Source organism: Vicugna pacos, chromosome 2, assembly GCF_048564905.1.
Source record: "Vicugna pacos chromosome 2, VicPac4, whole genome shotgun sequence".
NCBI classification, from domain to species: domain Eukaryota; kingdom Metazoa; phylum Chordata; class Mammalia; order Artiodactyla; family Camelidae; genus Vicugna; species Vicugna pacos.
The window spans coordinates 107,737,732-107,762,763 of record NC_132988.1 but is presented as its reverse complement, the minus strand read 5'-3'; the positions used below and the strand labels follow the sequence as shown (position 1 = coordinate 107,762,763).

The following is a 25,032-nucleotide window of genomic DNA, read 5'->3' as shown; positions in this document are numbered from 1 at the left end:
TTCTATGTGCTGTAGCTGCATCAAGTAAGTTTTGTTTACCATGTTGTGATTGTATTTTCATTCATGGAATGAATGAATTATGGCCCTGTGTATTACAATTAACATCTTAATTTGGATAAATACCAACTTAATTTTAGTAGTATATAAAACTTTTGTTCTAGTATAGTTTTTCCCCCTTTCATCTCCTTTATGATAATATTGTCATATAAATTACATCTGTACACACTGTAGGCCCAAAAAGATAACTTCTAACTCTGGCTTCATGTAATTGTCTTTAAATTAAAGAAGAGTTATAAAAAAGATACCATTAGACTCTCTTTGATGTTTACCTGTGTAATTACTTAAACAGTGCTCTTTATTTCTTCCTGTGGATTTGAGTTCCTGCTTAGTTTATTTCAGTCTGAATAACCCCTTACAGTATTTTTTGCAGGGCTAGATATGTTAGCAACAATGCTCCTTTTTCAAAATAAATCTGGGACTGTCTTAACTACTCCATCAGTTTTTGAAGTTTAGTTTTGCTGAGTATAATCTTGGCTGATATTTCTTTTTCTCAGCATTTTGATATGTCATCCTATTGCCGTATAGCCCCCATGGTTTGATGACAAACAATTAATCCTGTTGCAGTTCCCTTGTATATGATGACTCACTTTTCTTTCTTGCTGCCTTCATGATTCTCTCTTAACCTTTTTCTTTCAAAGATTGGATGTGATGTATTTAAGTGTGAACCTCTTTGATTTTATCTTAATCGGATTTCATTGAGCTTCTTGGATGTGTTTTGGGTTTTTTTTTCCCCCAAATATTGGAAGTTATCAGTCACTATTTCTTTAAATATTCTTTCTGCCCCTTTCTTTCTCTCCTCTACTTACTGTACTCCCTTAATGTAGGTTTTGATGCATTAAAGGTGGCCTATGGGTCTCAGAGACTAATTCTGAGTAAATTTTTTTTTGTATTTGAACAACCAGTGTACTTGTGGCATCTAAAGAAGTTCCTATTGATGACCCAAACTAGATGTAGCTCTATTTTTGTATCATATTTTGGTTGATTATGACATACAGAACTGATTGAGGGTAGATGTAATGAAGTTCAGATACTTTCAGGGAAGGAATATCTATCTGTAAGTATACAGTGTGGGAGAAATATCTAATTTGAGTTCATGAAAAGTGTAAATATTTAGGGTGCTGGGAAATGCAACTGGTTGGAAAAAGTGTTTAATCCTAGGAGTGTTTCAGCTGTTATAGTAATAGGTATCATTTTTTGATCACTTACTAAATTTTAGTCTTTACAAATATTACCACATTTAATCATTTACATAGGTATAATTACAGAAGCTTTATGAATAGGATAAAACTTTTAAAGCAATTTATAAATAAGCCTATTTATCTGAAAGTCCTAACTTGCTTTACTACATTTACAACTATCACTGTCTCTTGGGAGAGAGCAGGGTCAATGCACTCTTCCCACAAAGCATGAAAGTTTGAACCTTTGTAGTTCATGTGTAGAGCAATTCTTTATTCCCATTTTACAGATCAGGAAACTAAAGCTCAAAGGGATTACCCACTTTACTCAATGTGATTTTTTTGTTGTATTTGTATATATCAATGCTGGATGCACTTATATTCAAGAAGGGTAGATTATGAACACTTTGTCAGCAAGGGTCTTATTTATTCAATTCTTATCCTCGACTACAGAAACATAGTATTAAATTACACATAGTATTAAATTAGTCAATTTTATGTTCTATCTTGGACCTGTTGTTTAGGCACGTGTTCCTTAAGCTCTCCCTTTATGTTCCTAAATCATTAGAAAAAGAAAGGAATATGAGCGTTATATGTTAAAAATGTTAGTCTTGAATGTATTATTGTCATTCCTCTGCCAAGACCACCAAAACAAAAAACCATACGCTGGGCGGCTTAAATAGTGCGCTTATTTTCTCGCTGTTACGGAGGCTAGAAGTCCAAGGTCAAGATGTCAGCAGGGTTGGTTTCTGGTAAGGTCTCTCTCCTTGCGTTGCAGACAGCCACCTTCTCTCTGTATCATCATATGGCCTTCCCTCTGTGCACCTGGCGGGGGTGGAGGGGAGAGAGAAAGAGAGAAATCTCATATTTCTTCCACTTCTTACAAGAAACCAGTCCTACAGGATTAGGGTCTCACCCTTATGACTTCCATTAACTTTAATTACCTCCTTCAAGGCCATATAACCAACTATCGTCACATTGGGAGTTACAGCTTCAACATATGAATTGGAGGAGCCACAGGTCAGTGTATAATAACTTCTCTTTTTAACAGTTCTGAAATACTGAGGAAAATGGTTTTTCAAAAATGTTTACAAATAGTGCTCGCTTCAGCAGCACATATACTAAAACTGGAACAATTACAGATACAGAGAAGATTAACATGGCCCCTGCACAAAGATGACTCACAAATTTGTGAAGTGTTTCATATTTTTGGGGGAGTTTTGAGATTTGTAAATGTTTGCCACTATACCTAAAAATAGATTTAAAGAACCAAATTTCCTCTGTATAGCACAGGGAATTATATTCAATATCTTGTAATAATCTTTAATGACAAAGAATATGAAAACAAATATATTTATGTAGATTCATGACTGGAACATTGTGCTATACACTAGAAACTGACAATTGTAACTGACTATATACTTCAATTTTAAAAAAATGAAGTGACTTTTCCCCTTAGAACAAATTTAGAAATGAAGAAAAAAATCATTGTCACCTCACCCCATTTACCTTTTAAAGTTAAAATTAATATTAAAGTATTACCTGTTTTAATAATGCTTTTTCTGGCATGTGTTTTAAAGACTATAAATCTCATTAATCAAATTCAACACAGGCTTTAAAGCAATTAAGAAATTTCAGAATGAACAAAATTGTTCTGATAACAATTAGAAAAATATGATTTCTGCTCAATAAGTCTTCCATTCAGTTCTTCATTCAATTCACCTAAGACTTATTTGGAAAAATTTTCTTGTTCTGTTAGGGTTAAGTCTGATATTAGATGTATCTGACCTGCCTTCTGTGTTCTTGCAGCCATGGGAAATTCCTCCTGGCAGTCATTAAACTTTTATAGAATCTTTTCTTCACTTAAGTGTGACAAGTTTGACTATGACTCGCCAAGCAAGGGGAAACAGAATGGAGCCTTGGGTTCAAATCTGGGCTTTCCTTTTCACTCATCTGTGAGACATTGAGCAAATTACTTCACCTTGTCCTTCATTACCTTGTCTTTGGAATCGGGATACTAAGATCCACCATATACGGTGAATGTGGAGGTGAAAAAAGATGACATACATGAGAACCTGTCTCATTGCTTGGTGCCTCATCCTAATTTCCTTCACATTTGCTCACTATGTTCCTGTTTGTGAGTAAATTTTCATCTTTGTCCTCTGGCTTTAGAGATCGGACTCCTGCTTCCTCTGCTAACTTATTTCCTATCACTCTCATCCTCTGTCAGTAACACGAGAGCTGTCTTCTCTCCTGCCCAGCGCGCTCCCACTTAACAGACTTTACATGTGTGTTTCTGTCTGTCCTGACTCTTCCTGCTCCAGACATTGGCAGAGCCTTCTCATCCTTTTGGCCTGCACAAAAATCACCACTGCTACGGCCTTGAACCCTACTTGACCTAAAAACATGCCTTCCTTTCTTTAACATACCTTCCTTCCATCTCTAATCCTAGACACAGTAACTCTTTCACCCCTACCTTGTCAAGTTTCCAGCACTTTTCACTGTATGAAATGATCTCAAGTGTCTGTTGAGTCTCTTCCTCACTGGAATATATGACGTTTTCTGTCTTACTCATTATTCTGCACGTAGTAGCGTTTGACAATAAATATCTATTGAATTTTATACGAATGGAAGAATTTATACATATAAAACCAAGTAAATAACAATTTAAACATCTTTTATTTGACTCGGGAGCATATTTTATCCCTTGGACTGTCAAATTAGTTTTAATTCTCTGAAGTCACACATGGTAGATAAAGTGGTCCAGAGAAGTCCCAGGTGACGCTGGAAACTGAGACCAGGAATCAGAATGTATTGTAGTTAATTTTCAAAGTAGGTAAAACACACATGGTTAGGTAAGATTTATTATCTGCCATCTTATGGGTATATCCATATAAGAAAATATTTTTCTTTGTTCTGTGTTTCGGAAAATTTGGTAATGTAACCTATTGCTGTCATTCTCATTCCAAAAGTCTAGTTATAGTTTGAGGGTAACAATTACATCTACCATGGGGTATATTGAATATTTAGTTTCCCTTTGATATAAGATGTCAGATGATCCTTTGACAAACAGTAGTGAAAGCTTCAGGATGATTTCACTGACTCAAACCTGATATTATATTTTACACAAACTAAGACATCAAAGACTTTAAATGCTGGTAAAATTCCTGGGAGAAGTAACTGCCTATTAGTCTTAAGAATCACACCTCTAACTTGTCGCATATTGAAATTTGGTTTTAATTATTAATTTAAGTGATTAAATATTAATAATTGAATGTCAATTTTAAAAGTCACTTCCTCTTGTTTCTGGCTCAAGTAAAAGGCAAATAACTCATACATACACACACCTGCAGGAATGACATCCAGTTAAAAGGGAGAAAACAAGTCTAAGGAGGTGGGAATCTTCAGCTTCCCAGGACACTAACTATACCCATTAAGCCCCCCCAAAAATTTAAAAGTCACCGATCAATGGCATTTCTTCATGAAAAGAATATGAGAGTATATTACTTGCCGTTTCCAGTAAAGGCGTACACGGGCACTCTCTATTTTCGTAGTTCAGTCGCTTCCCAGTAGGTGGCGCCATTGTGACTCAGTGTTGCTCCATCTTGGAAAGGAGGTGTTATGAAACACTTTGAATTTCCAAACATTTGTAAATAGTGAGATATAGTGACACTTGCAGTGTCGCCTTAGAAAACAAATCCTCCCACAATAAGGAGAAAATAAGTCAACTGTTGAACACCAGTAAATGTCACAAGAACTCCCACTGTGTATGCGTAACTTTTCGTATCTAATGATTTTTGTTGCTTTAAATTTAAATTTTAAAGACTGTGAATACAAACACGTTCACATATTTAACCTCTTGCTCCTCATAAATTCTAAAAGCTTCACAAGGATTTCTGTTAACTCGTCACATTCTCGCACACGTGATCACATACACTGTGGCTGTGCCTAGAGCAGAGCATGAGGCTCACTAATGGTCACACTTTTATCCTAGACGGCCAGGCTTCTCTCCCTTCTGGTTGATTCAGCTTTGTCCTACCTGTGTGTATACGGATTACCTAGACGCAAGGCGGCTTCTCAACCTACAAATGTGTAAATCTCTCTGAAAGTTATAAGACGTTACATTTGGTTTTCTGCGCTCTCAGTTCCTATAGTAATATCCAGTCAAACTTTGCTAGTAACTTAAAAGCAATTCCCACATTATAAGGCTAAAAGATTTATGTGCAAGCTTTCTATTTAAAACTGGGAACACGTTTTTCTCTAGGGACGGTATTTTAACGATTATTAGGTTGTCTGGGTAATCCATAATAACATTTCAAGCTGTGATCTGATAACTCCTCTGTGACTTTGAGAAAGCAGGACACAGTGGTCAGAGCAAGAGGACTGAGGTCTCATAAACGTCAGTGGTTTCAGTACCTGCCCAGGTAGTTATTAACTCACTATTTGTAATTATTTACTTATATTATTACTTCCTACTGTTGTTAATCATTACTTGCTGGATGAATTTTGCCAGGTCACTCAAAGAAACTGAACATTCCCATGGGCTTCAGGGAGTATGTGGCCCCAGTTGTTCCTATGAGAAAGGGCTGTGGGATAGGGATTCCAGATCCATACATGACTGGTCACAAATCCCAGCTCTTCTCCTTGTTACCTGTATAACCAAAAGCAGTTGACATAACCTCTCTGAGTCTCAGTGTTCCCATCTTCAAAATGGGAAATTTAGAACCAACCTGGCAAGATTGATGTAAAAGTAAGGATTAAACAAGATTTGTGTGTGTGTATGTGCATGTGTGTATAAATATAAATGTATACATTTATATGTGTGTGTGTATACAATGCATATGTATGTCACAAATATAAACACACAGCTGCATTGCTATACTGCCTGTATTGAAGTTGTGACAAAAAATAGGAGATTGATTATGGCATGTTTTGTGACCTCACACAGTTTTCTACATCTTAGAATAAGTGCAAGCTTTCAGGGATTTCCTCTGGCCTGTGTCTCTGCTGTTTTGAAATTTTAGTCCTAGGAAGCGCCACAGCTTTAAAGTAACTCAATATAACACATAAACCTGGCTCGTAGGGGTTCGGTTAAGTTTCCATTTGGACCCTTTGAATGAAATAGAGCTAGCCAGACATTTTGAACAGATATTCCAACAATAAGCAAAAACCACGGCCTGTAGTATCCAAATCATTCCTGCTCATCCTTCTTCTCCTGACTCATAATACATAGCACCATCACCCTAAAAGTAATTATGCAAGACAGTATCCCACTTTTCCCACTCCTGATCATGCAGGTTTAGCAGCAGGCTTTGGTTAGGGTCTCTCTGCCCATGTGCTGCAACGACTGTGGGTGGATAACTGGCCTGAATTCTCACTTGGCCACATAGTGTTAAGGTGGATTTGTAGCTCTGGGGGGCCTTTGGGACCCACACTGTGCTGATGGAAGCTCTCCTGTATTTCCCTCTCCAAATGACTATTCTTTTATTCATTCATTCATTAACAAACGTTGGTGGAGCCCTTTGTATGCCAGTTCCTACATTAGGCACAATGTTTGCCCTCCTGGTCCTTCGGCTTTGTCTAAAAATAGTATCCATCATTTATTGAGCACATACTGGGTGTTGGGTGTTTTACAAGCATTGCCTAATTTCATCCTTGTAGAACTCTATGAACTAAGGGTTAGAGATTACAGAGCTGAAAACTAAGATGTAGAGGATAAGAAAGTTAGAAAAAACAGAAGGAAGGAAGGAGAAAGGGAGGGAGGGGGGAGGGAGAAGGAGGGAGGAAAAGGAAAGTCAAACACTAGGAGAGAGTGGGTGTCAGACCTACCATTCCAGTGGAGGCTCCTCTGACTCCAAAGCCATTTGCCGTGTGTGGCTGGGTGCACTGCCAGGTGCTGGCCCAGAGAGGCCTTCTGACGCCAAATACGAAGGATAAGCTGTATTGAATAATGATGAGATATGATACACTCTGTACATACATAGACAGCAACAGAGGTATAACTGAGCTAAGCTGCTTAAATATTTAGGCTTGCATGTGGTTGGGAAAGTGATGAGAGCTTCTGAAATAACTTTTGTCCTCTTGCCCCTAGGATGAAGTAGCGAATAGGGACCCATAAATAAACAAACACACACACGAACAAACAAACAAATAAATCCAGATCATTTTAAAATTGCGTTTGTAAACTACTGTTGGAAGTTGTAACCTAAAGACAATATCTCATTTTTAATCAGCCAAAATAATGCCCAACATTTCAAGTTAAGTGTTTTTTTGTTTTTGTTTTTAGCTTGAAGGTGAGACAGTGTTAAACAAGATTTGGAAACGTCTCCAAATGGCCCAAGTTAACTGTGTGAACTCGCTGACTTTTTGCTTAGCTGGGCTCCTTGTGTTAGATGACTCCCTTGATGAAAATGTTGGCTCTTCACACTGTTCTGATGAATCTGAATTTCCAGAAGAAAGACATTTTTGAGTAACTTTTTAGGAAAGGGAAAAAAAACCCAAATCTTTGTATCTAGAGAAAATAATTGTCGTCGTTTCATGTGTGTACGTAAGAATTTCAGTAGGGTATTTTGGGAAAGTTATGAAATGATGGTCCAGAAAACTGTGATAAAAGGCACATACTGTGGAACTTCCTGACTTACTGTTCTTCTTTGGCACCGATTCACAGAGCTCGAGGGCCCATTCTAACCTGAGCATCAATTCTGGCCTCTAACCACACTGCCTGGCTTCCATCTAGTGGCTGCCCCCTGAGACTTTGCGGGCAATCATAAATCATAAAACAAAATCAGTAACTACTCAACATTGACCAAATAGGACCCTGTCAAGATATGAAGGCCATTTATTTACCAGTATTACTGCCCAACTCCTTATTGGATGACATGTCAGATTACATATTTTACTCTATTTATTTAGCTTGAGACAAATCTTAAATTCCCAGGGCCTCAGTTTTCTCATCGGCTGGATAGGGGAAAATAAAAGTTTTACTTCACAGAATGTTTTCGAAGTTTTACATGGAATCACCCAGGTACTGTTGTCACATAGTGCCTAGATGGTAGTAATTACTTAACAGGTAGCTTTACTACTGTTCTCGGTGTTTTGGATGGTGTTGTTTATAACATGAATGCCTCGGTCATCTCATTTCTATACTCCAGACTCCTTGCACGTCTAATTTCTCAGAGCCTAACCGTGTTAATGGGTCTGCCTGTTGGGGTAAATCTTAAGTGAGAATTTAAGGGCAGTGCAAACAGTAATTATATCTTGAACAAACTTTGAAAATAATATATCTAAGAAGATCCTTTTCTGTGTTCATCCTGAGTTGAATTTGAGCCCTGTGTGTTTGCTAGCCACATGACCTTGAGCAAGTTACTATTCCTCAGTTTCCTGGCCTGGAAAATAGGGACTGTATTAGGACATACCTCTGAGGGTTGTGGTGAGCAAAAAGAAATGTGCTCAATGCAACACACAGTTGGCATCATAAGAAGGTTAACCATTGCTGTTTTCTTCTTGTATCTTCCAAGGGTGTTTTATTGCCTGTCTTAAAAATTCTTTCTGGAACACAGTAAAATCTTTGTTATTCATAAATGTGTGCAGACATTTTTAAAGTATTGCTTATCATACATTATAGCTGTTATATAATGTTATTATAAAATTCCCTGTAAGTATGTGCAAGCTAGATTTTTAAAATAGACTTGACCAGTAGACACCAAGGTGAATGAGATCCAGGCTAGAATAGCATTAGCATAAAGATCTGATTTAGCCCTAGAGAGGAGCAAAGATGGCTACTCTCTGGACAAAGACAAAAAAGGAAACAACACAGCGTTGTCTGAGGTTGAGGATAAAGTCAGTCAAAGCAGAGAGCTGCTGAACAGGTGGCCATTCAGTGCTGAGTCACTGTTTCAAAGTCTCACCATTTGCTATCGTGAAGAATGGCCAGACTCCAGGACCAGTTCATAGGTTACACGTTGAGGTATGAAGGGTGAGGGGGCGTGTTAGACTGGGTTCCTCGGCAGCTGCCTCTGACGCAAGGATTTACAGGAAGTTATTTGTAGGAAGAGTTTCTAAGAGGAGAGGAGGAACTGGGAACAGGGCAGATGAGGTGTCAAGCAGTTTAGCAGAGCATCACATTGGCTCAGTCTCAATCAAACCAAGACTTGCTCGGAGCAGGGACTGGGGAGCTGCAGCCGTATATCAGTCGCTGGCTAAAGGGGTCCGGGGACGCCAGTTCCAGGCACTTCCTGTTGCCGTGTGCACAGGCAGGATGCGTTCTGGCCTTCTGAGAATGTTGCAAATGAGGCTGTCAGCTTTGGGGAGTGAAAGCGTAATGAGGGCTGGCCTAGACAAAAACGGTAAAGGAACCCATCCAGGGACAATGGCAGAGCACTCACAGCTTCTGCTACAGAGGGTGTGGCAATGTGGGTCTAAATTCAGAAGAAAAGCTGGAAAGGACTAGGGAGTCCCATTGCTGCTGCGTTTACCTCGTTCAAAACTGACTTTGGCAACTTTTGTGATGCTGGTTTTATCCTGACCAATAGCTCGTTGTGTATTCTTTCCAATTCTTAAAAATATGTCATCCCATGGTTTTGTATTACTAACTAAAAATATGGATCACAGAGATCCTTTAGATATGTATAGTGTCTAAGTACATACACACACATTTCCTTCTTGAACCTGTAACAACTCTATAATTAGGGAGAAACGTGAAACCTTGCCCTCATTCCTGAAACAAAATACTTACATTGCTAGATGACATCTGAGTTACAAATTAAACTCAGAAAAATGTTCTTCCTTGTCCAGCAACTTACACAGACCTACGACTGAAAGATAGGTTTAGACGGTTTGAAAACGCTTCGTCACAATAATTATGATCGCTGTTATCAGTGTTAACACATTACTGATCATAGAGTGGATCCTATGCGTTATGTGTGTGTGTTATGTTGCATATATAGAAAACGGGTTAAGATCCAATTCTGTACCTATAACCTGTCTCTCCCAAAACATTTGGTGTCACGTGTGTAAGTCTGCAGGTACCAGACAAATGTTGTTTTCCCAGGAGGTATCTGTGTTTTTGATTGTTGATGAGAATGAGAATGTTAACCAAGAGCGTTTAGCTTAGACTCTGAAAGTCCACCCCCATTAGGCAACTGACAAAAGCCATGGTTCAGCTAGAAACCAGCCACTCAGTAGCAAAGCCAACACTTAGATTTACCAGTAAGTTTTCTCAACCAAGAGTGAAGTTAAGGTGTGTTTTCCACCAACCTTGCTCTATCTCCATTTTGTACCATCCTTTTCTTTCTTCAACCTTTCCTAAAACTTATGATTTTCATAGCTCCATTCAGTCTGCCTCCATTTGCTGGGGACTGAATTGTGTCCCTTCCCCCAAATTCATACATTGAAACCCTAACCTGCAAGGTGACAGATTTGGAGATGGGACGTTGAAGGTAGTTAGGTTTAGAAGAAGTCATGAGGGTGGGACCCCTAGTCTCTGTTTAGAAGAGGCAATAGAAAGCTGACTTTCCCTTTCTCTCTGGCATGTGAAGACACAGTGAGAAAGGGATAATCTGCAAGTCAGAAATAGAGCTGTCACCGGAAACCAACCATGATGCATCCTGATCTTGGGCTTAGCCTCTGAAAGTGAGAGAGGAAATTCTGTTGTTGAAGCCACACGGTTTGCAGTATTTATAATGACAGTCCGAGGAACTGGGGCACTATTCTTGCTCTTTAGGAACTAGTTCCTGGAACAAGAATAAAGAAATTTAAAAGCAAAGTTAATTAGCAGTACTAGTACTTTGTCCAGACATTAAAATGGAGATAGCTTTCGGTTCCCTGTGTTTGGTGAAGAATCTGATGAATCTAACTTTTGCCTTTTCCGGGAAGTCAGGCACAACTTTCAAATCCAAAGGATGTTTTGAAAGTGACTTAAGTCTGATTGTCACATGCTGCTTAGAATTCCCAGGCTTGCTGGTGGAACATTTTGTAGTAACATTTAAAACCATAAACATTTTATTTTTCTCCTTCAGTGGAGAGAGCTGATTCATCATGAGCTCCTCTGTCCCTCTCTTCACCATATGTCTCCTCCTCAGTGTTGATTTCCTGTTGACGTTAACAGGACAGACATGTATTAAGGAGTTAGGATGAAAGGTTTAAATTTAATGATGAACTTTTTTTAAAAACAAAGGTCAAATTTTCTACAAAACCATTTCAAATGCATTCTGGACCATTGTTCATATTTTGCATTGAAAGCATCAATACTCCCTTTTCCCCAAAAGGCTAAGTAAAGTATCATAAATAGGTTTATTTCTATAGTGTAATGAGAGGAGGGGAATCCTGTGAGAAGCTGATAAGAGTCTTATGATTCAATAATACACAGCCTATCAAATCCAGCTTGGATGGCAAGAGGCTCTAAGCATTTTATAATTCCTGATGGAATGTTTCCTTTGCCTTCTTCCTTGTTATCCATTTGATGGCATTTATGCACACCCATGCAGGATGATTTGGCACATCTATGCTTTGATTTCATGTTCATTTTGTTAGATTGTTCAGCCTACACTTAGCAGAGATCAACAGGACTTTTCCAGAGTGGTGCTAACGGATGCATGGATGGAGTACCATCACAGTGTGTTTCTGCTGCCCTGGGCTTTGTCATGAGGAGATGCTCATATTTCAAAGGTCATTCCATGGTTCATTTTTTATCTTCTTTATCTTACTTCATCCCTCCTAATACATTTTGAATTGTCATGTTAGTGAGATGGCCTGAATGTATATATCAATATAGCTGTATCACACAAAGATCTTACAGATTGGTTGCTTTTTAACTTTGTGAATCACAGGTAATCAGCTGTAAGAAATTTCAGAATACTTTCTAGTTTCTCCAACTTTTTGTCAGTATGTCAACATAAGATCGGATAAATGTACATCAGGAAACATTGGGACATTGAGATTGGAAACACTGAGATTGGTGGGATCTTTAGTTTGTTAAATTTCCCCAAAACCATCTTAACTGGGATGGAGGAAGGGGATTTAAAAACCAGGAAAAAAGACTTGGGGCAGTGGAAAGATTATAAATACATACCCACAGCGAGCGTATCACAAGTGCTCATTCTCTACATTTTTTGCTGTGCTCTTGAATGTTTACCAAAGTGAAGAACCTCTAAAGAAGGAGTTCTACAATTTATTGTTTTAGTGCAACTAAAACAGAACTTGATAAATACAGTGTTTGACATGTTTATACTGATTTGTCATTTGGAATTTAAACTGTATTTCAAGGTGGAAAAAAAGAGAGCCCTTTTCTGATTATAAATGGTTAATGGTAGAATTCTCACTTGCCCAGGAGTCTGCATTTGATTCTCACTGCTTGCAATTCCCCTAGAACCTCTCCGTTAAGCCTTTAGCACTGTGATCGACATTTAATGTACATACAGTAATCACTTGTCTACTAAACAAACAAATGAAATAGGGAAGATACAACATATAAACATAACTCAAATATAAATGTTTAGTCACCATGCTATGTGTTAAAATTATTTTCATGAGTAAGGAAAGTTGTAAGCTTGATTTATATTTATTTACACTGCTAATAATGATTATGAATTTGCTTTAATATTTGAGTTTTAAGTATAGCTTCTCATTACATTTCTTTTTTAAAGGAGTGCAATCTTGGCTCACTGTGGTCATTTTGTTACACCGCTTGTGTGTTTATGTGGTTAAAGGATCTATCTCTTTACTGGTTAGCTTTTTAGATTGCTTTGTTGGGCGAAGGTAATATTTTGCATTGTTTCATAGAATTTGTAAATTAAATGTACAAATGAAACAATGTGTTTATTGCTGAATTACCTATAGTTCCCATGGATGTAAGATGCATGGGACTAATGTTTTTATTGGCACTTTTTCCGTTGACTGCCACTTTCCAGGAATGTTAAATTGAATCAAGTAGGTACAAACTAGCCATAAAACATTTTTATCTGCTTATCAGTTTCAGAGCATCTTAACTTCGTGAAAATGACAAAGTCTCATTGTTCTCTGACAGCTCTTGCTTTTGAATTAGATTACGTACCCATTATAATGTCTATGGAATTTCAGAATAAAATTCTAGTAGAGACAAATGTTGAGAAATAATTTGAGAAAGTAAGTCATGAAGTTGAAAAGATTCAAATGGCCTGTGAAATGTGTCATAGCTTTAAAAATACCAACCACGTTATAGCATCTTCTATAATAAAATTTCACATATATGTTGTTTTTTTCAATTATTGTAGGGAGCATTTATTCACAAATAAACCTTGAAAAGTAAACTATTATCCACGTGTGTTTCATGTTATAAACTGGTATTTTAAAATCAGCAGTGGCGTGGTTTTTTCTACTTGAAGATCTGTACGTTTTATTATTGCAGATTCATATAGTGGATTTCAGTGTTTAAAATATCCAAATAATTTAAATAACAATGTTTACTATTTTAGAACCATTTCCTGTTTCAAATTTTATTTCAAATTATTGGTCAAATTTATTAAAATACTTAGGAGTAATGGCAAAAATACAGTAGTCCTGCTTGATTCTGCAGAGCTCAGTTTTCTAGTTGACATGGTTTTAATGCAGTATTTGTTACCAAAAAGCATTTAAAGTTAATGTACACATCCTCTCTCTGGTCATTTATATATTTTTATAAGTAGTCGTAGGAAGGTTGGTTAGGATGCTGTGAGAGGCCCTCCTGCTTTCAGAGATTTGCCAGGTGGTCATTACCTTTGTTTCCCATCTGCAGGTATCCCTGGGTAGTTAGTTTTGTATCCATCAGTCCATCAGTCCTTCTTTGCCCCAATTTCACAGTAACGCACATTTTAAAGTAACAGTGAGTGAGACTTTATACTGTATCAGATTTGTAAACCCAAGTAAATTAGGTCTATATATTTCCCCTTGTTTGCATACTTTACTCTTGCTGAGTACTTCAGTTGACCAATAAGGCATGATTTGACTTCATGAAAACCTTTGTCTGTTTCCCCCTAAATTGTGTTTGCTTATTTTCCCTGAGTTTTCTGTGCATTTTAAACACTGTTTAAAGTTCATTGTAAGTGTTCCATGAAGCTCTGTTTTAGCTCTAGTGATTTCCAGGTTGTTTTTGACCTTCAGACACTATGGACTTGGGAAAACTTTGTTTCTAATAGATGGCTTTTCTTTTTATAGAAGAGGATTTTCCTATTTTGTCACAGTTGTATGCTTTGTTCAGTTTGTTGTATTTTTAAAGGTTTTTTGTTATTACTTTGAGGTTCCTTTCATGTCCTTTCTTTAAACCTGTGGCTCATTTTTTTCTGAATTTTCACCATGATTTTTGGTTTTGCTTTTGTTTTAAATAAATATGCCCATGCTTCTGATGGCTTTTATTTTATAAATGAAGTAAGTCTCGGGGGAAAAATTCTGTAAATGTGTGTGTGGTGTAAACTATTACAGAGAGTAAGTTCTCATTTTTAAAACATGACATATCGATTAGATACAATTAAAACTTACCCTAAGTTGTTTTGTTTTCTAAATCTTCCTGTACACAAGTCAGTTTGACAGGGAGAAAAATAAAAAAAGCTGTCTTCAACCAATAGAAATTCCTTTAGCAAGTTTAATTTTAAGTTCTTAGGAAATGCTTAGACACTTTTAAAAAGTCAGAAAAGATGATGTATTTTATATGGATACTTTATGTTGGAAAGTGGCTCTTTAGCTGAAAGCTTAAAGTAGTGTATGGAGAAAACTCAAGTTTGGGTTAATTTCCAGCTGTGCTTAAACTACTTGCATTCCTCAGCTGGTTTCCACACTTTTCCATGCATAGCTTCCTTTGCCTGCCGGTCCTTCCAGCGCCAGCCATGTGCACGACCATGTGCTTTTCAAGACTCTTCTGTAACACTCCTGACCCCTCAGTTGGGCTTTGGTGTCATTTTTGATGCTTCTTTAGAAACCTGCGTTTTTCCCTCTCACACGAATGTGTGAATGGGCGTCCTTGGTCAGTGCTCCTTTCTAGACTGTGAGCTTCTTGAGGGCAGGGATGCTGCCTGCTTCGTCATTGCATTCTCAATGCCTAGTGTGGTACCTGCCTCATACCCGCTGCCTGAGGCTCAGTCAACACCTGCACTGGAGGATGCAGCTGTGAGCCTGGAGTGCGGAGGTGGAGGGGAAGAAAGGACATCACCAGGACTGTTGACGGATGAGCACGGCATTGACTAGAATAAAATGCTCATAGTGTAGGAAGCTGAATAGAAGGCGAGGGTTTGTAGAATGCTATCTATAAACACAAAGTTGAAACTGGGGAGAGAATGAACATGGGAACAGGGAATCAAATTCTTTAGAGAATGAGGAGTTTAGCATCAGGGAAGGTGGTAGAAGAAAAACAGTTTTCTAAAACAATCATATTTCACTTGATGTGGGTTATCTGATCAAGATGACCTGGAGAAAATTCACTGTGTACTATTACATTAATTAATGGGAAAGACTCCAGAGTTTGACAGGCAGAGTCATTTGTCTGCTGGTGATAACTAAAATTGTGAGGAATGATTATATATTGTAGCTTTAGTTTTTGCAAATGTATTGAAGAGGAAAAGAAAAAGAGGGAGATCTTTAAACTATAACTTAAGAAACAAGAGCTGGAGCTCAGAAGACAGGACATGAGACTTGGCTGAAAAGCCACTGATGCAGTATAAAAAGATTACCTGGAGTTCAGCAACAATAATAATGAATGTGTGTGTGTGTGTGTGATATGTGTATACACACACACACGTACACGTATGAATCACTGTATATATAAAATAATAAACAGTGTATAACAGGTTCCAGGCTTACATTGTTTCATTTAAACCTCGATTAAACCTGGGGAAGCATTCATTGTTATTTCTAAAGAAGTCTCTAGTTACTGAGAGGCAGGCACCTTGCCCTGGGTCCCCAGACTAGCGCATTTTAGAGTTGGGAGTGGAACCCATTGAGACGGTTTTACTTTTTATACCCCCTAGTGTAAGTTTTAACCAGATTCTATACAACAGTCGTGATGTAGCCGTCCAGGGCTTAAGGATTATGTTCATTTTATCTCATTTGATCTTCATAAAAAATAAGCAGGAGAAATGTTAGTATCTTCAACTGAAAGGTAGAAAAACAGGTCTAACGGGAAGCTGAGAGAGCGGCCCAGGTGTGTACAGCCTGTGAATAGTGGTGATCCCGCGGAATCAATGGCTTTCAGGTTTTTTTTTTCGTAAATTTAAAGTTTGTTTTTTTAATTGAAGTGTAGTTGATTTATAATGTTAGTTTCAGGTGTACAGCAAAGCGATCCAGTTATACATACATATACATATTTTTTTCAGATTCTTTTCCATTATATGTTATTACAGGAAATTGAATAGAGTTCCCTGTGCTACACAGTAGGACCTTGTTTATCTATTTTATATACAGTCATGTGTATCTGTAGCATTGCAGTTGCCACTAAACCATGCTACCTCCACAGAGGGGGCTCCATTTGAAGCATGGTATTTAGGTCCGTATTTTTATTATAATGCAGTGAGCATCTTGTGTCTGTGACACACATACTTACGCTAGAGCCTGCTGGATGCCATGTCACCAAAGCCAAACATCGTAGGCAGAGGTGTATTCTTACAAAATGGATCTGTACGTCTAGAGAAGCAAAAGGTGCTTTGTGAAAGTATTATCATTGTGGATTCTAAAGGTTGAAAGCATGTGGCTGCATGTTTAAAACCTCTCTACATAAGGTCCTTGTGAGTACGGTGTTTGTGTCTAGAGTCAGTTAACAGCAGCTGCAGGCCAGAGCTCGCGGAGGACCTGCTGGTGTACCCAGTACGGCCGATGTCTCGGAATAAGTGAAGCGAAGCCACAGAGGGAAGACTCTGAGATCATATTCTTCTTTTTAAGTGAAGCCTTACAACAAAGTCAGATAGTAACAGTCGTCTCTAAAAATGTACCAGTAATGATCAGACACGCTCGGCAGATTATTACTGCTTTTTTTCGCCAGCTCTCTGCCCCCTGCCCCTCCACCACATGCAGAATGTTATCTAAAAATCACTTCCCTCAAGCCTGTGTTCTCTACCACTTTTAATCATGTTTCCATTCATTTCTAAGGCTTCTGTCTTCAATTACTAACTTGAAGGAGTTGAAGAAGGCAGTTGGGGTTGGGAGAGAGAAAGAAAGAAAACCCGTTTGGAGGCTGTCGGTGATCCATCCTGTGCTAATTGCCTTCCTGTTCATCAGAGCCAAACGACAGCCCTGCAAAGTCAGTGTCTTTACAGCCACGCATCCCGGAAAGCAAACCAAGGCTAGAAAAATGAAATCACTTGTGTGAAGTCTTACAGGGAGTCAGGGAGGGGACTGAAACCCAGGTTTGACTTTTGACGCCATGCTTCTGACCTCTGTACCTAAAGACACTGGCATTCAAATCCGCTTTCAGTATGGATTTGTAAAGTTCTCCTGTGAAATGTGACCATGATCAGGAGTAAATCAGGTCTTGTGAGACACACCCACGTGCTCACCGACACAGGATCATACATAAATATACAGAAGAATTTAAAGCAAATGCCCAAATACCTGCCATTCAGGGCAGAGATGGAACCTTACCGCCGCCCTACACCTGTCCCCTTGGGTCTTTCCCTATCACACCTGCCTCTTGGCCACCCAGGAAAAATACCATTCTAATTCGTGGTTGTCACTTCCTTGCTTTTCTTTTCCTTGAAATAAGGAATAAAGTTTTTTGGTTTTTTTTTTTTTTTTTGCAATTGTTCCCTAAGTAAGGAAACAGTTGTATCCAGGTGAGGCACACGGCTCTTCATAGGAAGATGTGTGGGAATGTACTGCAGATATACTGTCTGCTGTTCTCACGCTGAAGATCATGAGTCTTGAAATGTGGGCTCAGGTGGCCATTCTCAGACTTCGAGTGCCCCTAAGTGGCCATCACAGAAAATACAGCCTTTGACAACTCTGGGACTGTCCTTTCAGCGAACAGCCAGACTTGTCTTTGGGTTTCTGGCCTCGCTTCTCTTGCGCTCTGCATCCTATTTTTTTGTTAAACGAGGGCTCCAAGTACTTGAATTTGACCCTGCTAACAGAAGGGCGTTTGTGCAGCATTAGCATTAAGCGGGAAATCGCTGACAGCCGAAGTGGCCGTGTGTCCTGCTCCCCACCTAGGAGCCCACTTTGACCCTTCTCCCCGCAGCTGTCGGATCAGATTGGGACTAGCTTTGGCCCTACACCCGCTGGCCCATGGATCTGCCTCTCTTTTCCCTCATGTTCACAGAGCTTTGTGTCTTAGAAACAAGTCCGTTTGTTCTGGTTTTGTTCTGAGATGTCAGGTCGTTCAGCGGCACAGATGGACATCTGATTTCTACTCTCTTTTGGAGGAACTTCATGGGGAGCGGGCTGCCTGCAGACACGTGAAGTTTGTGCACATTTATTGGACACAGGGAGGTATTTTTAGTAAAGGAAAAATAGTAACTCAGTAATGTTTTTAAGACTTATCCTTAGTGGGAGATTATTGGATCCTCTGTTTCATAATCAAGGCAGAAATTCTTTTTCCACGTGTCTCCCATGAAGTCCCATATGCCACCCTAATTTTCTAAAGGTTAAAAAAATGGCCTCTAATTTCAGTCATTAGTTGATATTTTGAAAGATACAGTCTTTCCTAGTGGAAATTTTGGTCCGTTTCCATGTTCAGCAAATATTTACGGAGGGACCTATTACATGCCAACATGATCAGCATAAACAAGATGAAGAGGTTCCTATTTTCATGACACATGTTCTATAGAAGAGAACTAGAATGAGTCAATAAGTGAATAAGTTCTAAAAAATCAATGAGATCATTTCAGATGGCAATGAGAAATATGAAGGAAATAAAACAGGTTCTTTGGTTGGAGAATGATCGGGAGGAGAGAAGAGCCATTTTAGATGAAAGAGTCAAGGAAAGCTTCTCTGATCAGAGTAGGACCTTTGAGCCTGGTTGTCAGTGCAGAGCGTGAACCCTGGGGTGGACGGCATGGGGGACTGAGAGACCAGACGATGCAGAATCCCAGCCACACAGATGTATTTTGATGCATCTGAAGAACAGAAAGAAGATCCATGAGAGAAGAGAGTAGTGAGAGTGGCATTGCTTGGTGAGGAGGGGCCATGTGTGTGGATTCAGTCTGCAGCGGCCATCGCTGGAAAGGGCGATAACAAATTACATTTCCGTGTAGACTTCTAAAGAAAAACTAAAACTCAATTAATGGGGAGGGTTATGAGTTTTTTTAGTTGTATCGGACATAGGATGTTGGTTAGATCACAGTGAAGCAACCACCAGCCAAGCAGTGGAGGGAGTGCAGAATAGGAATGACTGGTTTTAGATCCCTTTACAATTTCTCAAAGCTCTTGTTTTTCTCTTGTTGTTTTCCCCCTCACATTTCCTTTATGGACACACCTCAGTTTTGGGGATTTAGATAGTGTCTCACAAGCTAATCTGCTGCAGAGTCACATGCTCCTGCTCCGCTGCATTCGGTCCCAGCGCGAGGAGTGGTGGTCGTGCCTCCGTCTTCCTGGAGGGACGTTGTGAGAAGCTGCTGTGGCGCTTACTCTCCTGTTTATGCAGAAACGTGTCTGAGGACATTAGGCACCGTCTCAGCACGTGACGGCTCACGTAGATGTATCCCCTGCTGCAGCACTGGGGAAAATAAATGTGTGTTTCCTGGATAGCTGGGCTGCTTTTAATCTCAAAGACGGGGCGTCTTTCCTCTTTGCCAGAAACACGGAATTAAGCCTGCTTCTTACCTAGGACAAGGGTTTCCATGAAGGAATACCTCGTCTCTCACCCTTCACCACAAGTTCCTCGTCTATTCCTGCATCCTCTGGTGTAAACTGCCTAAGATCCTTCTGCATCAGATACCAGAATGTATAGATACCATGAAGCTTGCTCCCTACCCGCTCCACCACCCTCAAGCCTGTATTCTCAAACTGCTGCTACCAGGCCCTCGGCACATTCATTCGGCCTTGAATTTCCCGGAGCAGCAGGCCGGGGGTGAGAGTGTGTGTCCTTCCCTTCCCCCGTAGCCTGCAGCTCCTTCCCTGCCCCCATGCACCCGCCGTGGACACACACACACCGACACAGGACACACACTGACTCTTTCTCATGTGCCGAGAGACTGTCCGGGAGAAACCCAACCTGCTATGTCTTGACAGACTCCATTGGCTACTAAAGATGATTAATAAATCAAATATAAGCACTTCGTACTTGGAATCTGTTAGGTTGACACTCTTGTATCCTTGCCTGGGGAATCTACACTTTTCTCTTGTTGGTAATATTTTTTCTCAGACCCCAGAAAGATGTTAAAGAGGGAACTTTCCTCTAAAACACACCGTAATCTCTTCAAGATCATTTCTGAAACAACCCTTTCCTGTGCTACCAAGAAAAAATAATGCAGGGGGAGAGATGCTATTTTATTAAGGTTAAAAAGTTGCCTATAATGCCAAGGGCTTAAATGGGGCTAGGAGGACCGGGTCCTTGGAGACAGCATCCTGCCTCTATGTTTACAGCAAATATTTGGTTTTTTCTAAGACAGAGCAGCCATTCCAGAGCCGCCTGCCTGGCAGAAACAGAGCAGGAAGGGCCAAGCACATCTTTTTACGGAAGTCAGATAAATTTCATGCTCTCTAACATCGCCTCTGACTGCAGGCCTCTCACCACAGTCTGGCTCCTTCCCCAGTGGGAACAAAAGAGGAAAAGTGATTAAAGTTCTCTCAGTAATAGGCAGCAGGAGGCAGTGGTCTTGGCGTCTTCTACAGAGGCAGGGAGAGTCCTTTAACAAGACTTGTGAGAGCTCTTTGAAGCAGAGCAGTTGAGACTCACAGGGCTGGTAGAGGTCTGTCGAAACATTTGTTCATTTCCTCTGCTTCGTGTGGCTGCTTTGACTTCCTGTAACAGCGTCACCCTCTTCATTAAAATGTTTGAGATAAAAGAAGGAAAGTGAAGTTGAGCTCCTAGCGGGGCCAGGGTTCACCGTGCTCTGCTGTGTGAGTAGGAGTGTTCAGAACTTGACTTCTGTGCGGCTTTCAAAGAGATAAAGATGATCGCCAAATCCAGTGTGTGTGTGTGTCTGTCTGTGTGTGTCTGTGTGAAAATGACAGAGAGAGCAAGAGCGTATGAATGAAGGAATGGATGCATGAGGACAGGAGAGGGTTTTCTCGCTACGCTTAGGTGGCCCAGGATTTTGGATGGCCAGAATTGTCTTTGCCTCAGTCCAGTGAACTGACTAGAGGACCAAACCCCTGGACCTTTCTCTCTCTTTAAAAAGAAAGGGGAGGGAAAAAAAAGGTTTGCAATCAGTATTCAGACATTCTTATAACTAATAGGATTAGGGGCGGTACAAAGGGATTTGAACAAGATAATTAGTTTACTGCTTAGTCGACAGTGGAGCAAGCAAAATCCTTCTGAGAAAAGGCAGACAAAATAGGTCAGAAACTGTGTGGGAAATGAGGTAAGATCTCGCGACGCGGACCCTGACCGACTTGAACATTGTGAAAGGGCTGAAGAGCCTTCATTCACTGCGGCGGACTGTGTGCCTTTTTCTTCTTTTTTTTTTTCCCTCAACTTGGCCACCAGAGGTGTGAAGAGAAGTGACTTAGAGTTAACGGGTCTGTCCTAAGTGCATAAATGCTGCCTTCAAAGGACTTCTCACCGTGTGATATGAAGGGAATATTTTGGAAAATCTGCCCTTATCAGGCATTTTACAAGCTAGAAAAAAATTATACAATTAGGAGAACACTTTAAAAAAAAATCCTTGATGTTCTTGAATAGATTCATTACTTTAATTTCCAAAAAAAAACCCCTTGTGAACAGAAACGTGAGGGGCGTGTTCTATGCTTAATTAAAGTGTTTGTTTGAGTATGTGGGCTCTAATTTGGACCGTTTTGGCTGTGATAAAATATACTTAAGAAGAACCCATAGTTTTTTTTTTTAATTACAAAAAGTAATTTTTTTTTCTTTTTTAACTACATCGCATTCTCTTACCTCCTCCCCATCCTCTTAAAAAGCCATGTTACCTATGGTACTATTGCTGCCTGTGAATTAAAGAATATTTCCAAAATAATCGTGGGGAAAAAAAGCCTTCAACGCATCTTTGTGTGTGGACACCATATACTTTATTTGGTTAGCTGCTGAATCAGCCACCACCGGCCAGATCAAAACCAGTGGGAGTTGTCAGAAAGCCTTTTGGCCTGGTGCTGGCACAGCCTTGACTTAAGGCCGACAGAGGAAAGAGCAGGCATTTCTGCCCAGTGACCCATCCAGGGGCTCCACGGAGGTGGAACTTTCATTATCTATCCAGAGGTGAAAGAAAGGCAGTTTGACAAAAGAATTTGTTGGACAAGGAAAGCAATTAAACCCCCTTAATGACACGTTGTTTAAATACGACCTGATAATTAACGTAAATAAAGAAGCCCAAATATGTGTTTTTATATTCCCAGCAATTGGTTTGTTTATAGTCCTTTCTCCTGTTTAGACGAAATACGTTGTATATTCTTTTCATGTCAAAGTAAAACCGCCATGTCATGTCCCCCTCTCAGTGTAGGAAGCTGTTTCTGCCATCATATCATCATTCTTGGTTTAATTTTAGGATTCAGTGTGAAATTAATCTCCCAGAAAAAGAGCAATAATGCAGAGCCACGTTACATGGTTGATGAGCGAGTTACTCTCTGAACAAGGATACCCAACTGGCTAGTGGGTTTTTAACTGCAGGTTTCCGGGCAGAAGGATTGCCTTCGTTATTTATCTATAATTTGTCTGCCTCTTTCTAATTTATTCAAAAGTGCTCTGTACACGATGATAGAGTTTAATGATTAGTACTCATCTTTAATTACTGTGAGTGATACATGTGTTTGGAGGGTAAAATTCCTTGGATAACTAATTCTGACCGAAAATCAATATGTCAATAGATAGTTTCAGAAAAAAGTTCTCTTAAACTGCATTTAGTAAGGACTTAGGCTGTCAAATACTTACCTAACACTTAATTTGAATTAGAAGAGTTACAGACTCTCTTGTGTCTACTGCTCTGTGTTTTGGACTTGGAGAAATATCAACAGGAGAAATAACAGGGTTCCTGAGTTCCGGAGGATACCCCTCTGGTGAAGGCAGATTCTGGCTCTGAAGCAAGGGCACCGAGGGATGCAGGCAGAGGGGTGGGAGGGCGCGGAGTCGGGGGAGGGGGGTGGAGGAAAGAATGGCTCTTACAGGACATGAGATTTCAGCTCATTGGACTTCACCATTTAAATAAGAAAAAAGACTTATATCTTGGGATGGTGGATTTGAACCTTGGGAAAATGCTGAGTGGTGGTGAGGGGAAGGCATGTTCAATAATGGATTGGACTGGATCACAGATGTATGGAATGTGGTGGGATATAAGTGAGAAGATAGGATGGAATAATTAGAGGAGGAACTTTCTTATCAGGTCATTACTCTGTTTGCATTAGAGATCCACTCAACAGACTTAGAGAAAGAGGTGATTAAATGAGGTTCACGTTAAAATAAAGAAGTGATGGCACAATCTGCTAGTTGCTTTGATTTTGGGAGGGGTGCTGACGGGTGGAGATTTGAAGGAGTAAATTGGAGCTAGAAAGTCTGTTTTTAGGAAGCTAATATTACAGTTTAGGTGAAAAGTGTTAAGGCCTGGCCAAGAGTAATGGTGGTAGAAATAGAAAGAAGATTACAGATGCAAGGAACATTTTGAAGTTATTCAAATTCTAAAAATTGAGAACATATCGCTTATGGAGTTTTGTCTCCCGCATAATCGCTTACCATAGCAAAATGAACATATCCTCATATTATTAATTATTCTTGGGATCGTTAACTTTAATTATTGTCTAATAGTACTGAACTATAATTTATATGTCCTGCCATATATATCATCTCATAGTAAGCATTCGAATCACAAAAATCCTGGACCTAATCAAACTTACAAGCTTTTGCACAGCAAAGGAAACCATAAACAAAGCAAAAAGACAACTTATGAACTTGGAGAAAATATTTGCAAACAATGTGACTGACAAATGCTTAATTTCCAGAATATATACATGTCTCATACACAACTCAATAACAAAAACCAAACAACCCAATCAAAAAATGGGCAGAAGACCTAAACAGATATTTCTCCAATGAAGACATACAGATGGCCAATAGGCACTTGAAAAGATGCTCAATGTTGCTAATTATCAGAGAAATGCCAATCAAAACTACAATGAGGTATCACCTCACAATGACCAGAATGGCCATCATTAAAAAGTTCATAAATAGTAAATGCTGGAGAGGGTGTGAGGAAAAGGGAACTCTCCTGCACTGTTGTTAGAAATGTAATTTGGTGCAGCTGTTATGGAAAACATTATGGAGATTCTTTAAAAATCTAAGAATAGAATTACCCTGTGATCGAGCAACCCCACACCTGGGTGTATATCCAGAGAAAACTCCAATTCAAAAAGATACATGCACCCCAGTGTTCATAGCAGCACTCTTTACAATAGCCAAGGCAAGAAGCAACCTAAATGTCCATCGGCAGATGACTGGATAAAGAAGTTATGGTACACACACACACACACACACACATACACACACACGATGGAATACTACTCAGTCATAAAAAAGAATGAAATAATGCCATTTGCAGCAACATGAATGGACCTGGAGATCATCATACTAAGTGAAGTAGGTCAGACAGAGAAAAGACAAATATCTTATGATATCACTTATATGTGGAATCTTAAAAAAATGATACAAAGGAACTTATTTATAGAACAGAAACAGACTCACAGACATAGAAAACGAACATGT

At 39.4% G+C, this 25,032-nt stretch overlaps 1 protein-coding gene and 1 pseudogene across 3 annotated transcripts in view; both read left to right on the top strand.

Annotated features, from left to right (window-relative positions):
* SLIT2 (slit guidance ligand 2) overlaps positions 1-25,032 on the top strand; it is a 351,115-nt gene that overhangs the window by 155,660 nt on the left and 170,423 nt on the right. The window lies entirely within an intron of this gene.
* On the top strand, positions 2,333-2,446 carry LOC116276870 (U6 spliceosomal RNA; annotated as a pseudogene).